The sequence below is a fragment of the Lotus japonicus genome, chromosome 2, assembly GCF_012489685.1.
Source record: "Lotus japonicus ecotype B-129 chromosome 2, LjGifu_v1.2".
Lineage (NCBI taxonomy): Eukaryota > Viridiplantae > Streptophyta > Magnoliopsida > Fabales > Fabaceae > Lotus > Lotus japonicus.
In genome coordinates this window covers 77,454,112-77,455,587 of record NC_080042.1, presented here as the reverse complement: position 1 = coordinate 77,455,587, position 1,476 = coordinate 77,454,112, and positions in this window count along the sequence as shown.

Here is a 1,476-nt window from a genome sequence, read left to right as displayed (position 1 = left end):
TGCATTATCATTAAATTCTATTAATATTAATATTCATGCTGGTACTATTAATTATGAATTTCATATCTTATTATTTAAATTACATTTGTCATTTCTGAATATAAAATTAGTAAAAAGCGAAATTAAAGGCAGAATTTTTCAAAAGCCATATAGTAGGGAATACGTTGACAAAGAGCAACCATCATCACAAATTTAGGGCTGGCTAGATTAAAGTCTGTGACTTTCACCATCTGCGCCTCCCTAGGATGCACGGGTACCGGTACGGTACCCGGTACGGGTGCGGTACCGGGTACGTGGTACGGCAATTTCAAAAAATCCTAGGTGCGGGTACGCCTGGGTACGTTAATGTAGATATATGTATATTTATGTATATAGTGAAGTAAAAATAGAAAATATAGGCTATATCAAACCTCTAACATAGACAATAGCACAAAATGAGAAATAGCTCATAAACAACCCCTAACATTGAGCTTTAAACAAGAGACAATAACACCAATTAAAATAACATTCAAGAGACATAAGATATAGATACAACAATTTTACAGCATGGATTATGATAACACTCAACAAATTGATTGCATTAGAAGGCAAGAGAGAAGAGGAGAAGAGAGGTAGCTGTAGAGAACTTACGTGTTTCTGAGAGAGAAGAGGAGAACAAAGGTTGAGCATAAGAAAGGGGCTTAAATATGTTGGAGGCCCCTATAAAATAGGGTTCCTTTGGTTTAAGCCCCTACAAAATTTTTTCTTGGGAATAAGCTCCTAATGAGAAAATAATATATAGTGATAAGCCCCTGCCGTCAACTTCCGTTAAAAAATATATGAGTCAGCAAACGGAGCTGACGTGGACCTTTGCCACCTCATCAAGTGGGCCCACAAGCTGTTGACGTGGAAATGAGAAGAGAAATATGAAAATGTCAAATGTGGGATTTGAACCCAAGACCTAGAGCATAATGGGCAACATCCTTCCCACTAGGCTACAAGCTGCATCTTTAATACAAGTGCAAAATTTGATATATATCTCATTTAAACTAACAATTTTTTTTAAAAACACCATAATCAGGATTCGAACACCATAAATGGAGGATCATACTCAATGTCCTTACAATTGAGCCACTGGCTCATTTTGTTATTCATGCGCACAACAATATATATATATATATATATATATATATTATGTAAAAAAAAGAACAAGAATTCAACCCCACTTAAATCATAAAAAACTATTATTTTGTTCTTTCAGTATATATACTCATTAGTACTTAAAAAAAGTCAATATATGAACTCTAATAAATTTGTAAGATTTAACTTTTTTACGTTTTAAAGTTTTGTAAATATGTTTTTCTATTTACATTTAATATTTTATTTTGTTTCAAATTGATACATTATATAAGAGCGTCTAAGAGCCTAAAAATGTAATTTTTAGATCTACCACATCAAATTTATTTAGCATTATCAGTTTGTTTTTAAATATATATT